The 16,970-nt window shown below is 42.1% G+C and overlaps 1 pseudogene; it reads right to left on the bottom strand.

Moving 5' to 3' along the window:
- Positions 1-909: 909 nt before the first annotated feature.
- On the bottom strand, positions 910-16,232 carry LOC109898853 (phosphatidylcholine:ceramide cholinephosphotransferase 1-like; annotated as a pseudogene).
- Between the last annotated feature and the right edge of the window lie 738 nt (positions 16,233-16,970).

The raw sequence follows: 16,970 nt of genomic DNA, 5'->3' as shown, positions 1-16,970 counted from the left end.
CCACAGTCTTGCAGGGACATGGTTGAAATAGGATTGGAACATGATTAGAATACAATCAAGACTGGCTAAGGATGAGGAAATGATTAGGACATTACCAAACAACTTAACAGTCCTTTGTGAAATGCTGTAACAGCACTGACCAAAATAATTCCATATAAAAACATAAATAAATAGACAGGACATTTCACTCATCTCACAGTTTTTTGTTTTGGGGAGACCAATTATCACATAAGACTGACATTATTATTCTTACATTCATGCGAACAAGACTTGAACGATCATTAGGAACTGCCTCAAGCCACCTTGTGGACTGCCATCTAAGGGAGGCACTGGAAAAATTCTGAATTGCACACATTTTTCGGCTTTTAGTGTTCCATTTTGAAGAAGGTAAAAATATTTAAATATTTTTGAGGCCATCATTCGTTTAGAAAAATACAGTAGTTGAAATAGTTAGAAAAGTCCCCAATAAATTGTACCGTTGCCAAGTTTTAGTAGATTTTCATATAAAACTCTCCAAGATAGCGTATGGCATTTTGGTTATCAAATAAAACATTTCAGCGACATGATTTGCACTTGGTAGATCTTATTGGACCAGAATTGCAAAAAGTCTAAGCTACTTCTTACAGCCATGGTCAAACCGAACAAAATAATTTAAATATAATATTGAAATATTAGCCAGATCTGTTGCAGACAAAGCAGCAATTGCAAAGTGTCTCAAGAAAAAAATGGATTATCAAAGTAGTGCTCTACATTTTCAAAAACCTTTTCCAAAATAAAATGATTTAGAAAGCTAAAGTAAGACTAGGGTCACAGTCCTAGTCATTTGGACTGGGATTTGACTGATATGAGTCCTACAGGTGAAGGGAACAGTTTGGTGACACGATGCAACTCCATCTTTTCTTTCAGAAGATCACAACTTCAGGAAATCTCGTGCTCTCCCCCACCCGTCACTTGACCTGGGTCACAGGGTGTCCAGTCTGCTGTACTTCACACCCCGGCTCCAAGAAGACGATAGCCACGATGACCACGGCAGTTGATCATTCGAAAGGACAATGCCCTTGACGTTCTCCTCAAAGTTCTGAAACAGTTTATACTGCCAGACTCTGGAGAACAGGTTGCACTGAGATGTCTCTTTCAGCGCCTGAATGACAACAAAACAAAAAATAAATAAATGGAACTTCACAGAATAAATTAGATCAACGTCAGATTTTTTTTGAAATGTAATAAAAGATGTATGTGTTAGCCCCCTACCTGCTGGTTGGCCAGGGTGTGGTACCACCAGAAGAGGCGTGTTGTGAGATAGTAGGCCAGTTTCCACATATCCACAGTATAGTGGTCATGGGCCAGCAGGATGCAGAAGATGCCCACTGCACTCAGAGTCCAGCAAAACCAGTGGTACCACCAAAACCTCTTAGGGGAGGATGAGACAGTGAAGGGTTAATGGAACATATTATGGAAGGAAACAAACCTTTGGAGAGAATTGGAAGTGCATCCCTGGAACAGGCAGAGTGGTGATGTACAGTACGTTGTGCCACACCTGTACAGGTAGAGGGTGCCCACAATGAAGAACCGATGGATGATTATTGATCTGGAAACAGGGTAGGAGTATGAACGTTTAAACGAAATTGGGATCCTTAACTTTAACAAAATTCCCTAGCAGAAAAACAGTTTTTCCCCCACAAAATGTAAATCACAGTGCAGCTGTGTTTTCAGTCTTAGGTCTGTTGTATGTAGAATATCCTAGCCTATTCATTGATGATAGGCCCTGCTTTACTGAAGTTGCAAGACATTGCAAGCCAAGCCAAAAAATGGCAAAACACAGCATACCATTGTGAAATACAGCTTTTGATTGCCGATAGATAGGCCTAGTGCATGGTTCTCCATCTGCCTGGTGGCCGAACTGCCTATACTCTACGCCTCCCTCTCCCTCCGCCCCTCGCTATGAAAGATGCAGGTGATTGTATACTCAGAAATACGGCAACTAATCAGCCTCCTCCGTTCCAAAAATACTGAATACTAGGAGTCAATTCCTAGCGGAAGATGTGCTTTATTTCTACTAAATGCCTTGTTAAGTCACGGTATTTAACACACTTTAAAGTACTTTTTTAGGAGAAAGCAGGCAGCTCGAGATTATTTGATTGACAGTTCTGCTCGGCTAGTTATAGACGTTAGTTTCGCTTCAGAAGCACCATTCCTTTACAGATAAGTAAAATGCAAGTTCAGTGGTGCTTAGAATCTCCAGGGAAGGTTTTGTGTTGGGATTTAAAAAGTCGTAGTGTCCATTAGACAAACAAACATGCCATTCCAGAGGCTCTTTCAAGGGTATCTAAAGTGGTAGATATAACTTCATTGCCAGGCAAGTAAGTTAAGAACAAATTCTTATTTTCAATGAAGGCCTAGGAACAGTGGGTTAACTGCCTGTTCAGGGACAAAATGACAGATTTGTACCTTGTAAGCTCAGGGGTTTGAACTTGCAACCTTCCGGTTACTAATCCAACACTCTAACCACTAGGCTACCCTGCCGCTGATCTGTTAAACACATTGTGAGATCTGGCAGACGTTTGTAATGCAGTCAGCCTGGAAGGCTGCCATTGGATATCCCAGAAAAAGTAGTTCAAGGTACAAAGTCTAAGGTTACAATTCAAACAGGTAAACATTGCTCCACGGTCTACTCTAACAGTCCACTATCAATGTGTCTCACCTGTACTTGAGCAGGGTCCACTGTAGCAGGCACAGCCCTACCAGCAGCATGCCATTGATCCCACAGTAAGAGAAGGCCCACTCCACCCGGTCAAAAAGGTCAAAGAACTTATCGGGCAGTGGTGGGGTGTGCTCCTTGGCCAGCACCCTCTCAAGAAAGTGCCCTTCTCGGTGATGGTAGGCCTATAATTTCCACAAAAAAATTGTGCAATTTTTGTCCTTCACATTTTTGGTCATTGTTGTTCGGAACCCAGTGCCTGCAAGTTCTTGTTAAATTCTCATCAATGCTTCAGAATATTGACCATGACAGAATGATGACCATGTCCAGTCATCAGCATTGGTGCAGTAAGGCCTTGGCGCATATCCAGATTAGAGACCAGAAAGAACATGTTACATTTTTCCTGGCAAAAACAGAGTATGCCTATGTTTATTATCCATAAAAAATACAGTTAAGCAAACTACTACTGACTCGTACTTGCCAGAACAATAGGCCACCTGGCTATTTCATTGATCATTTTCATATTTTAGATAGGCCTAATTTGGGTGGCTACTGGCTATATGTATAAAGATAAGCAGCTGTTAAATTGCACTGCCACATTTGCACAGCGATTGTGCATGTGCGTGGCGGGTGCAAGCTTTGTACCACTCCTTTATGCGGTCGCGGGTCACAAATGGACTTGGGTTGGATATATATATAGCATTTATTCCAGTTCAAAATATACTGAACAAAAATATAAAACGCAACATGCAATAATTTCAAAGATTTGACTGAGGTACAGTTTATATAGGGAAATCAGCCAATTTAAATAAATTCATTAGGCCCTAATATATGGATTTCATATGCCTGGGAATACAGGTATCTGTTGGTCACAGATACCTTAAAAAATAAAGAAATGGGTGTGGATCAGAAAACCAGTCAATATCTGGTGTGACCACAATTTGCCTCATGCAACGCGACATCTCATTAGCATAGAGTTGATCTGGCTTTTGATTGTGGCCTGTGGAATGTTGTCCGACTCCTCTAACTGTGCGAAGCTGCTGGATATTGGATGGAACTGGAACACACTGTCGTACACTTCGATCCAGAGCATCCCTAACATGCTCAATGGGTGACATGTCTGGTGAGTATGCAGGCCATGGAAGAACTGGGACACTTTCAGCTTTGTGTACAGAACTCTGTACAGATCCTTGCGACATGGGGCTGCGCATTATCATGCTGAAACATGAGGTGATGGCAGTCGATGAATGGCACGACAATGGGCTTCAGGACCTCGTTAAGGTATCTCTGTGCATTCAAATTGCCATCGATAAAATGCAATTGTGTTCGTTGTCCGTAGCTTATGGCTGTCCATACCATAACTCCACACCCACCATGGTGCACTCTGTTCACAACATCAGCAAACCGCTGGCCCACACAACACCATACATGTGGTCTGCAGTTGTGAGGCCGGTTGGACGTACTGCCAAATTCTCTACCACGACATTGGAGATAGCTTAAAGTAGAGAAATGAACAGTCAAATTCTCTGGCAACAGCTCTGTGGCATTGTGTTCTGTGACAAAATTGCACATTTTAGAGTGGCATTTTATTGTCAGCACAAGGTGTACCTGTGTAACGATCATGCTGTTTAATCAGCTTCTTGATATGCCACACCTGGATGAAATACAAATTTGTGCACAAAATTTAAGAGAAACAATGTTTTTAGTATAGAACATTTCTGGGATCTTTTATTTAAGCTCGTGAAACATGGAGCCAGCACTTTATATGCTTTGTATTTATTTGTTTGTTCAGCATATTACTATAACATCATATAATATAAAATACTGGCACTGAATTAATGCTAGGCTAAGACTTACTTGGGCCCCCCGAGTGGTGCAGCGGTCTAAGGCATTGCAGTGCTAGCTGCGTTACTACAGATCCTGGTTCGATACCAGGCTTTGTCGAAGCCAGCTGCACCTGGGAGACCCATAAGGCGACGCACAATTGCACAGCGTCGTCCAAATATGGGCTGCATGATGAGACGAGGCCAGTGGTCACCAACCGGTCTATCTTCAAGGCATTCTTAGTCAACGATAAAGGTATAAAGGCTTGTTCTACTTTGTTTCCCCCTGTGTTGCGAGGTTGTCGGTACATGTACAGTGAGGGAAAAAAGTATTTGATCCCCTGCTGATTTTGTACGTTTGCACACTGACTAAGAAATGATCAGTCTATAATTTTAATGGTAGGTTTATTTGAACAGTGAGAGACAGAATAACAAAAAAATCCATGTCAAAAATGTTATAAATTGATTTGCATTTTAATGAGGGAAATGAGTATTTGACCCCTTCTTTTCTGGCTCCCAGGTGTCTTTTATATAGGTAATGAGCTGAGATTAGGAGCACACTCTTAAAGGGAGTGCTCCTAATCTCAGTTTGTTACCTGTATAAAAGACATCTGTCCACAGAAGCAATCAATCAATCAGATTCCAAACACTCCACCATGGCCAAGACCAAAGAGCTCTCCAAGGATGTCAGGGACAAGATTGTAGACCTACACAAGGCTGGAATGGGCTACAAGACCATCGCCAAGCAGCTTGGTGAGAAGGTGACAACGGTGCGATTATTACATATTTAAGTTTAATTTAACAGTATTACAAAATGCGCTTCTCTCCACTTCCACTCGTGCTGCAGCTATAATGAATGAGTAGCTAAGTGTATTGAAAGCCTTGTGTTTTTTATTATTATTAGGAGCTAGTCAAGTCTATTTTAATATCGAGGAGTATTTCACTTTCTATGGTCATAGAATATGTTGGTGTAGCACTTGTGAGGCACAGCTGAGCCTCTGGGAACTCTGAAAAAACTAGGTAAAATCACGATGTCAGTGAACATCAGGTCGGAAAGTCGGAGCTTTGGAAAGATGTCTGAGTTTCAGAGTTGGGTGACAGTCCGCCCCCCCCCCCCCCCCCCCCCCATTTTTTATTTTCCCTGAGTTCCCAGTTGTCTTGAACTCACTGAAGTCGTAGATTTCCCGAGTTCCCAGTTGTTTTAAAGATGGTATTAGTCTCAACGGAGGGAGCGAGACAGCAGTCAGCCACTCACGGTCCCTGCTCTCTCCTTTCTTTCCTCCGGTGAGACTGACCAGAGAGAAAGGACACAGTCTTCCAAACTACCTGCCCTCCAGGAGCCCTATAGCACCCGATGTCACAGGAATGCAAAAAAGATCAAAGACAATAACCACCCGAGTCACTGCCTGCTCACACCCCCACCACCCAGAAGGTGAGGTCAGTACAGAGGCATCAAAGCTGGGACTGAGAGACAGAAGCTGTTCTTCATTCTCAAGGCCATCAGACTGCTAAAGAGCAATCACTAACTCAGAGAGGATGCTGCCTACATGGAGACCAATCACTGGCCACTTTAACAAATGGATCACTACTCACTTTAAACAATGCCACTTTAAATAATGGCACTTTAATAATGTTTACATATCTTCCATTACTCATATCATATGTATATACTGTATGTTAAACCATCTATTGCACCTTGCCTATGCCGTCCGGCCATCGCTCAACCATATATTTATATGTACATGTTCTCATTCACCCCTTTTATATTTGTGTGTATTAGGTAGTTGTTGGGGAATTGTTAGATTACTTGTTAGATATTACTGCACTGTCAGAAGCACAAGCATTTCGCTACACTCACATTAACATCTGCTAACCATGTGTATGTGACAAATACATTTTTATTTGAAACCAAATTGTTATCAGTAAAAACACAAACTAATTGGTTGGTCTAGGGCTGTGGCGGTCATGACATTCCAAATCACTGCCAGTCTCACAGTAATTGACCGTTAATTAAGAAACATGTTTAGCATCGCCAGGCCTCTACGCATGCAAGCCGCTGATGCACACCTTAGGAACATATACATTTAAAATATAGTCTAATAAATCCATTTAATACACACCAAAATAAATCTGTTATTTATGTTAGGCAGGTCTAAAGAAACATTATGATCTCAAGAAAATTTACCGAATAGGAGTCGGCCTACTGGATGTTATTTGGCTATGAGCCATGCCATAGGCTATAGGCTAGTGTATTTAGCAGACAAGATATGCTTATAAATCCCATGCCATAATTTTATATGATTTTATGTTAAGAAAAATATAATTGAACTTAGTTTAATAAACATGCGCATATGAAGTGGCTATGTTGAGCGTAAAAGTGATCATTTGAAACAGGGCCTATACACTAGATTTAAAGTTATTAGGCTGATTTAGTTGTGAATTATACAAACCTTAGAATGTCTTAGAAATCAAAACATATATGGGCTGCATGATGCGGCTACTGATGATTTGAAAAAAGTTGCAAAAAAAGCTTGCACTCTGTTCCTTGCCTCAGGCTGCACACCTGTTCTCTCATCAAGTGATCATATTTTCACCCATCAGACTATTCTCAATTTAATCTTATCTTTACTATTATGTTACATTCGTTTCAATTTAGAATGGCCTATTATGAAATGGTACTAACAGGGAAAAATTAATGCACTCGAATGGTGAATGGAGGCCGCTTGCACTCAACTCTGTATGCAATAGGCTCCCAAACCATGTTCCTGCAGCTAACCAGTGCTTAATTTGGGAAACCAAGTGAAATATGTAGAGAAACATAGATAGTTTTCAACATAGTATATAATTAAATTGTTGACAGCCCCTTCCTCTGTGTGCTTGAGAAAGGAATGAAGGAGAGAGAGGAGATGGAAACGCACAGTGATGAGATATTCTGTAGCTAAAGGTAATGTGCCTATTATACGGAACAAAATATAAACGTAAAGTGTTGGTCTCCATGTTTCATGAGCCAAAATAAAAAATCCCACAAATGTTCCATACTCCATACAATTTCTCTCAAATGTTGTGCACACAATTTTGTGTTAGTGAGCATTTCTCATTTGCCAAGATAATCCATCCACTTGACAGGTGTGGCATATCAAGAAGCTGATTAAACAGCATGATCATTACACAGATGCACCTTGTGCTGGGGACAAAAGGCCACTCTAAAATGAGCAGTTTTGTCACACAACACAATGCCACAGATGTCTCAAGTTTTGAGGGAGCGTGCAATTCAAATCAAATATATTTATATTGCCCTTCTTTATATTGCCCTCCGTACATCAGCTGATATCTCAAAGTGCTGTGCAGAAACCCAGCCTAAAACCCCAAACAGCAAGCAATGCAGGTGTAGAAGCACAGTGGCTAGGAAAAACTCCCTAGAAAGGCCAAAACCTAGGAAGAAACCTAGAGAGGAACCAGGCTATGAGGGGTGGCCAGTCCTCTTCTGGATATGCCGGGTGGAGATTATAACAGAACATGGCCAAGATGTTCAAATGTTCATAAATGACCAGCATGGTCAAATAATAATAATCACAGTAGTTGTCGAGGGTGCAGCACCTCAGGAGTAAATGTCAGTTGGCTTTTCATAGCCGATCATTAAGAATATTTCTACCACTCCTGCTGTCTCTAGAGAGTTGAAAACAGCAGGTCTGGGACAGGTAGCACGTCCGGTGAACAGGTCAGGATTCCATAGCCGCAGGCAGAACAGTTGAAACTGAAGCAGCAGCACGGCCAGGTGGACTGGGAACAGCAAGGAGTCATTCTAGGTAGTCCTGAGGCATGGTCCTAGGGCTCAGGTCCTCCGAGAGAGAGAAAGAAAGAGAGAAAGAGAGAATTAGAGAGAGCATACTTAAATTCACACAGGACACCGGATAAGACAGGAGAAGTACACTAGATATAACAAACTGACCCTAGCCTCCCGACACATAAACTACTGCAGCATAAATACTGGAGGCTGAGACAGGAGAGGTCAAGAGACACTGTGGCCCCATCCGATGATACCCCCGGACAGGGCCAAACAGGAAGGATATAACCCCACCCACTTTGCCAAAGCACAGCCCCCACACCACTAGAGGGATATCTTCAACCACCAACTTACCAGCCTGAGACAAGGCCGAGTATAGCCCACAAAGATCTCCGCCACGGCACAACCCAAGGGGGGGCGCCAACCCAGACAGGAAGATCACATCAGTGACTCAACCCACTCAAGTGACGCACCCCTGCTAGGGACGGCATGAAAGAGCACCAGTAAGCCAGTGACTTAGCCTCTGTAATAGGGTTAGAGGAGAGAATCCCAGTGGAAAGAGGGGAACAGGCCAGGCAGAGACAACAAGGGCGGTTCGTTGCTCCAGAGCCTTTCCGTTCACCTTCACACTCCTGGTCCAGACTACACTCAATCATATGACCCACTGAAGAGATGAGTCTTCAGTAAAGGCTTAAAGGTTGAGACCGAGTCTGTGTCTCTCACATGGGTAGGCAGACCATTCCATAAAAATGGAGCTCTATAGGAGAAAGCCCTGCCTCCAGCTGTTTGCTTAGAAATTCTAGGGACAATTAGGAGGCCTGCGTCTTGTGGCTGTAGCGTACGTGTAGGTATGTACGGCAGGACCAAATCAGAGAGATAGGTAGGAGCAAGCCCATGTAATGCTTTGTAGGTTAGCAGTAAAACCTTGAAATCAGTCCTTGCCTTAACAGGAAGCTAGTGTAGGGAGGCTAGCACTGGAGTAATATGATCAAAGTTTTTGGTTCTAGTCAGGATTCTAGCAGCCGTATTTTGCACTAACTGAAGTTTATTTAGTGCTTTATCCAGATAGCCGGAAAGTAGAGCATTGCAGTATTCTAACCTAGAAGAATGAAAAGCAATGATTCATTTTTCTGCATCCATTTTCGACCGAAAGTTTATGTTTTTTGCAATGTGACGTAGATGGAAAAAAGCTGTCCTTGAAACAGTCTTGATATGTTAGTCAAAAGAGAGATCAGGGTCCAGAGTAACGCCGAGGTCCTTCACAGTGTTATTTGAGACGACTGTACAACCATTAAGATTAATGGTCAGATTCAACAGAAGATCTCTTTGTTTCTTGGGACCTAGAACAAGCATCTCTGTTTTGTCCGAGTTTAAAAGTAGAAAGTTTGCAGCCATCCACTTCCTTATGTCTTAAAACACAGGTTTCTAGCGAGGGCAATTTTGGGGCTTCACCGTGTTTCATTGAAATGTACAGCTGTGTGTCATCCGCATAGCAGTGAAAGTTAACATTATGTTTTCGAATGATATCCCCAAGAGGTAAAATATATTGTGAAAACAATAGTGGTCCTAAAACGGAACCTTGAGGAACACCGAAATTTACAGTTGATTTGTCAGAGGACAAACCATTCACAGAGACAAACTGATATCTTTCCGACAGATAAGATCTAAACCAGGCCAGAACTTGTCCGTGTAGACCATTTTGGGTTTCCAACCTCTCCAAAAGAATGTGGTGATCGATGGTATCAAAAGCAGCACTAAGGTCTAGGAGCACGAGAACAGATGCAGAGCCTCGGTCTGATGCCATTAAAAGGTCATTTACCACCTTCACAAGTGCAGTCTCAGTGCTACGATGGGGTCTAAAACCAGACTGAAGCGTTTCGTATACATTGTTTGTCTTCAGGAAAGCATTGAGTTGCTGCTCAACAACTTTTTCTAAAATGGAAGATTCGATATAGGCTGATAGTTTTTTTATATTTTCTGGGTCAAGGTTTGGCTTTTTCAAGAGATGCTTTATTACTGCCACTTTTAGTGAGTTTGGTACACATCCGGGGGATAGAGAGCCGTTTATTATGTTCAACATAGGAGGGCCAAGCACAGGAAGCAGCTCTTTCAGTAGTTTAGTTGGAATAGGGTCCAGTATGCAGCTTGAAGGTTCAGAGGCCATGATTATTTTCATCATTGTGTCAAGAGATATAGTACAAAAACACTTGAGTGTCTCTCTTGACCCTAGTCCTGCAGACTCAGGACAATTGAGCTTTGAAGGAATACGCAGATTTAAAGAGGAGTCCGTAATTTTGCTTTCTAATAATCATGATCTTTTCCTCAAAGAAGTTCATGACTTTATTACTGCTGATGTGAAAGCCCTCCTCACTTGGGGAATGCTGCTTTTTAGTTAGCTTTGTCACATTATCAAAAAGACATTTCGGATTGTTCTTATTTTCCTCAATTAAGTTGGAAAAATAGGATGATCGAGCAGCAGTGAGGGCTCTTCGATACTGCACGGTACTGTTTTTCCAAGCTAGTCGGAAGACTTCCAATTTGGTGTTGCGCCATTTCCGTTCCAATTTTCTGGAAGCTTGCTTCAGAGTTTGGGTATATTCTGTATACTAGGGAGCTAGTTTCTTATGACAAATGTTTTTGTTTTTAGGGGTGCAACTGCATCTAGGGTATTGCGCAAGGTTAAATTGAGTTCCTCAGTTAGGTGGTTAACTGATTTTTGTCCTCTGACGTCCTTGGGTCAGGAGAGGGAGTCTGGAAGGACATCAAGGAATCTTTGTGTTGTCTGTGAATTTATAGCACGACTTTTGATGCATGCAATTGGCATGCTGAATGCAGGAATGTCCCCCAGAGCTGTGGCCATAATGTAATGTTCATTTTTCTACCATAAGCCGTCTCCAACATCATTTTAGAGAAGTTGTCAGTATGTCCAATGGGCCTCACAACCACAGACAACGTGTAACAATGCCAGGCCAGGATCTCCACATCCGGCTTAATCATCTGCGGGATCGTCTGAGACCAGCTACCCGGAGAACTGGTGAAATTGAGAACTATTTCTGTCTGTAAAAAAGCCCCTTTGAGGGGAAAAACTGATTCTGATTGTCTGGGCCTACCTCCCAAGTGGATGGGCCTATGCCCTTCCAGGCCCACCCATGGCTGCGCCCCTGCCCAGTCATGTGAAATCCATAGATTAGGGCCTAATTTATGTATTACAATTGACTGGTTTCCTGGTTTCCTTATATGAACTGTAACTCAATTGAAATTGCTACATGTTTCGCTTATTTTTTTGATCAGCATATATGTACAGTTGAAGTCGGAAGTTTACATACACTTAGGTTGGAGTCACCACTACACACATTTCTTCTTAACAAACTATAGATTTGGCAAGTCAGTAAGGGCATCTACTTTGTGCATGACACAAGTAATTTTTCCAACAATTAATTACAGACAGATTATTTCACTTATAATTCACTGTATCACAATTCCAGTGGGTCAGAAGTTTACATACGGTGCCTTTAAACAGCTTGGAAAATTCCAGAAAATTATGTCATGGCTTTAGAAGCTTCTGATAGGCTAATTGACATAATTTGAGTCAATTGGAGGTGTACCTGTGGATTTATTTCAAGGCCTACCTTCAAACTCAGCGCCTCTTTGCTTGACATCATGGGAAAATCTAAAAGAAATCAGCCAAGACCTCAGAAAAATAATTGTAGACCTCCACAAGTCTGGTTCATCCTTGGGAGCAATTTCCAAATGCCTGCGGGTAGCACCTTCATCTGTATAAACAATAGTACGCAAGTATGAACACCATGGGACCACGCATCCGTCATACCACTCAGGAAGGAGACGCGTTCTGTTTCCTAGAGATGAACATGCTTTGGTGCGAAAAGTGCAAATCAACCCCAGAACAACAGCAAAGGACCTTGTGAAGATGCTGGAGGAAGCGGATACAAAAGTATCTGTATCCACAGTGAAACTAGTTCTAAATCGACATAACCTGAAAGGCAGCTCAGCAAGGAAGAAGCCACTGCTCCAAAACCGCCATAACTAAGTCAGACTACGGTTTGTAACTGCACATGGGGACAAAGATCGTACTTTGTGGAAAAATGTCCTCTGGTCTGATGAAACAAAAATAGAACTGCTTGGTCATAATGACCATCATTATGTTTGGAGGAAAACGGGGGTGGCTTGCAAGCCGAAGAATACCATCCCAACTAACTAACGGGGGTGGCAGCATCATGTTGTGGGGGTGCTTTGCTGCAGGAGGGACTAATGCACTTCACAGAATAGATGGCTTCATGAGCAAGGAAAATTATGTCAATAGATTGAAGCAACATCTCAAGACATCAGTCAGGAAGTTAAAGCTTGGTGGCAAATGGGTCTTCCAAATGGACATTGACCCCAAGCATACTTCAGAAGCTGTGGCCAAATGGCTTAAGGACAACAAAGTCAAGGTATTGGAGTGGCCATCACAAAGCCCTGACCTCAATCCTATAGAGAATTTGTGGGCAGAACTGGAAAAGCGTGTGCAAGCAAGGAGGCCTACAAACTTGACTCTGTTACACCAGCCCTGTCAGGAGGAATGGGCCAAAATTCACCCAACTTATTGTGGGAAGCTTGTGGAAGGCTACCTGAAACGTTTGACCCAATTTAAACAATTTAAAGGCACTGCTACCAAATACTAATTGAGTGGATGTAAATGTCTGACCCACTGGGAATGTGATGAAAAAAATAAAAGCTTAAATAAATCATTCTCTCTACTATTATTCTGACATTTCATATTCTTAAAATGAAGTGGTGATCCTAATTGGCCTAAGACAGGGAATTTTTACTATGATTAAATGTCAGGAATTGTGAAAAACTGAGTTTAAATGTATTTGGCGTATGTAATCTTCCGACTTCAAATTTATACACACAGTGCATTTGGAATGTATTTAGACCCCTGAATTCTTCCACATTTACATTACAGTCTTATTTTAAAAGTTATTAAATTCATTGTTGAATTTTTTCCAAATGTATTAAAAACAAAAAACCTGTAATATCACATTTACATAAGTATTCAGACCCTCTACTCAGTATTTTACTGAATCACCTTTGGCAGCAATTACAGCCTTGAGTCTTAGGTATGACGTTACAAACATGGCACACCTGTGTTTCGGGAGTTTCTCCCATTCTTCTCTGCAGATCCTCTCAAGCTCTGTCAGGTTGAATGGGGTCTATCCAGAGATGTTCGATTGGGTTCAAATTTAGTCTCTGGCTGGGCCACTCAAGGACATTCATTCTCCCATCTCCACAGAGGAACTCTGGAGCTCTGTCAGAGTGACCATTGGGTTCTTGGTCACCTCCCTGACCAAGGCCATTCTCCCGCAATTGCTCAGTTTGGCCGGGCAGCCAGCTCTAGGAATAGTCTTGGTGGTTCCAAACTTCTTCCATTTAAGAATGATGGAGGCCACTGTGTTCTTTGGGACCTTCAATGCTGCAGATGGATCAATTTTTAAAATAATTTAATACATTTTAGAATAAGGCTATAATGAAATAAAATGTGTAAAAAGTCAGGGGGTCTGAATACTTTCCAAATACACTGTATGGGTAATACAGGAAGGCACAATTTTATATTCCAATATTTACAAGTTCTGGGGATGGGGGATTGGGGGGGAAGTGTTTAAACTGTGCAGTATTTAGCAATCATAATAAGAGAAAGCAGTTGTGAAGTGTGTAGCATGAATGTACTGTACTGTACTGTACTGTGTGTGTGTGTGTGTGTGTGTGTGTGTGTGTGTGTGTGTGTGTGTGTGTGTGTGTGTGTGTGTGTGTGTGTGTGTGTGGTTATATCCTTCCTGTTTGGCCCTGTCCGGGGGTGTCCTCGGATGGGGCCACAGTGTCTCCTGACCCCTCCTGTCTCAGCCTCCAGTATTTATGCTGCAGTAGTTTATGTGTCGGGGGGCTGGGGTCAGTTTGTTATATCTGGAGTACTTCTCCTGTCCTATTCGGTGTCCTGTGTGAATCTAAGTGTGCGTTCTCTAATTCTCTCCTTCTCTCTTTCTTTCTCTCTCTCGGAGGACCTGAGCCCTAGGACCATGCCCCAGGACTACCTGACATGATGACTCCTTGCTGTCCCCAGTCCACCTGGCCATGCTGCTGCTCCAGTTTCAACTTCCACCTGACTGTGCTGCTGCTCCAGTTTCAACTGTTCTGCCTTATTATTATTCGACCATGCTGGTCATTTATGAACATTTGAACATCTTGGCCATGTTCTGTTATAATCTCCACCCGGCACAGCCAGAAGAGGACTGGCCACCCCACATAGCCTGGTTCCTCTCTAGGTTTCTTCCTAGGTATTGGCCTTTCTAGGGAGTTTTTCCTAGCCACCGTGCTTCTACACCTGCATTGCTTGCTGTTTGGGGTTTTAGGCTGGGTTTCTGTACAGCACTTTGAGATATCAGCTGATGTACGAAGGGCTATATAAATAAATTTGATTTGATTTGATTTGTGTGTGTGTGTGTGTGTGTGTGCGTGCATGAATGTGTGCTAAGTTGGCTTTTCCAGTGCAGGTGGTCAGACCAGTTCAAGTGTTCAGCAGTCTGATGGCTTGTAGATATAATCTGTATCTGAGAGTGTTGGCATCAGACTTCATACTGTCTGCCGATGTCAACTTGGTGTCTGGGGGCAGTATTTTCACATCCGGATGAAATGCATGCCCAAATTCAACTGCCTGCTACTCATCCCTAGAAGATAAGATATGCATATTATTAGTAAACACTCTGAAGTTTCTAAAACTTGTTGAATCATGTTTGTGAGTAGAACAGAACTTATGTAGCAGGCGAAACCCTGAGGAAAAACCATTCAGATTTTTTTTTTAGGTCACTCTCTTTTCAATGGATTTTCATTGGGAATCCAGATTTCGAAGGGACCTTCTTGCAGTTCCTACCGCTTCCACTGGATGTCACCAGTCTTTAGAAATTGGTTGAGGTTTTTCCTTTGTGTAATGAAGAAGTAGCCTTGTTCAAAACTAGGGTCACTTCAAGTGTATTATTTGTTAGATGCGCTTGACCAGAAAGGTATCATCAGTTTGTTTTCTTCCTGTATTGAACACAGATCATCCCGTCTTCAATTTGATTGATTATTTACTTTAAAAAATACCCAAAGTTGAATTACAAAAGTTGTTTGAAATGTTTTGGTAAAGTTTACAGGTAACTTTTGAGATATTTTGTAGTCACGTTGCGCAAGTTGGAACCGGTGTTTTTCTGGGTCAAACGCGCTAAATAAATTGACATTTTGGATATATATCGACGGAGTTATCGAATAAAAGGACCATTTGTGATGTTTATGGGACATATTGGAGTGCCAACAGAAGAAGCTCATCAAAGGTAAGGCATGATTTACATTTTTATTTCTGCCTTTTGTGTCGCGTCTGCAGGGTTGAAATATGGTTTCTCTCTTTGTTTACGGATGTGCTACTCTCAGATAATAGCATCATTTGCTTTCGCCGAAAAGCCTTTTTGAAATCTGATATGTTGGCTGGATTCACAACACGTGTAGCTTTAATTTGGTATCTTACTTGTGTGATTTCATGAAAGTTCGATCTTTATAGTAATTTATTTGAATTTGGTGCTCTGCATTTTCTCTGGCTTTTGGCCAGGTGGGACGCTAGCGTCCCACATATTCCAGAGAGGTTTTTAAGGGGGTGAACAGCTCGTGGCTGGAGTGTGGCTGGAGTGTGTGGATGCTGCAGGACTTCCTCAGCTACCGTTTCAAGAAGATATCCTAGATGGGTGGGAAAACGTCCCCATTGATGTACTGGGCATTTTTCACCACATGCTGGAGGGCCATGCCGCTGTGGATGGAGCAATTCCCATACCAGGCTGATGCAACCGGTCAAGATGCCCTCAATGGTGCAGCGGTAGTATTTGGAAAGGATCCGGGGTGGCATGCCAAATTTCTTGGGGTGAATTTTTATTTTTAAGGACTGAGAAGCTCAGTTCTGGTGACTTTTCAAAAGGACATTCTACTCCAAAATGAATTTAAATATTATTTCTACCTCCAGAAATGACCCCAAAATTGGTCCAATTATTTATACATATTGGACCATAAATATAGCCTATCCATAGGCTGGCCATGGTCCACATTGCCAAGTATGCTATTATCAATAAGCATTATCACCTGTAGCCCAACTGTTGCATCATAGTTGCTATAAATAAATAGGGGTGAGGTTGCCTCTGTGAGGACAGACGCTGGGAGACGAGAAGCAAGTACAGGGAGTGAATATTTAATAAATAACTGACCTGAAACAAAACAAGGACAGCGTCTGGACAGGGAACATAAACGACATTAATGCTGACTCAGGGATGAAACTGAGGAATATACAGATACTGTATAGGGGAGGCAATCAATAAGTGATGGAGTCCAGACGAGTCCAATGAAGCACTGATGCGCGTGGTGACAGGTGTGTGTAATGTTGGGCCGAAGCAGGAGCAAGTGTGACAGCCTATCTGCATTTACACTATTGTGTTAATCATTAGCTAGAGTCCAAATGTAATATTTTAACTAGTTAGCATCCTATTGATTAAATATACAGCACCAGTCAAAAGTTTGGACACACCTACTCATTCAAGGGTTGTTCTTTATTTTTGCTATTTTCTACATTGTAGAATAATAGCAAAGACATCAA

Source organism: Oncorhynchus kisutch, linkage group LG11, assembly GCF_002021735.2.
Source record: "Oncorhynchus kisutch isolate 150728-3 linkage group LG11, Okis_V2, whole genome shotgun sequence".
NCBI lineage: Eukaryota > Metazoa > Chordata > Actinopteri > Salmoniformes > Salmonidae > Oncorhynchus > Oncorhynchus kisutch.
This window is presented reverse-complemented; position numbering and strand designations above follow the sequence as displayed.